Here is a 206-nt window from a genome sequence, read left to right as displayed (position 1 = left end):
TTTTTTTTTTTTTTTTTTTTTTTGGTACTGGGGATTGAACTCAGGTAATTGCACTTGCAAGGCAGGTGGCAGAACAACTGAGCTAAATCCCCTGCCCAATGATTTCACTTTTAAAATAAAAGTTTGATGTACAACTGTTTCACATCTTTCTTTGACCTCTTATTTAATCTTCTTTATAAGGAGCTCTATGTTATATATTTATCTTT

The sequence above is a fragment of the Fukomys damarensis genome, unplaced genomic scaffold (genome assembly GCF_012274545.1).
Source record: "Fukomys damarensis isolate Sample0158 unplaced genomic scaffold, DMR_v1.0_HiC HiC_scaffold_6, whole genome shotgun sequence".
NCBI classification, from domain to species: domain Eukaryota; kingdom Metazoa; phylum Chordata; class Mammalia; order Rodentia; family Bathyergidae; genus Fukomys; species Fukomys damarensis.
Note: the sequence above shows the minus strand (reverse complement) of the source record.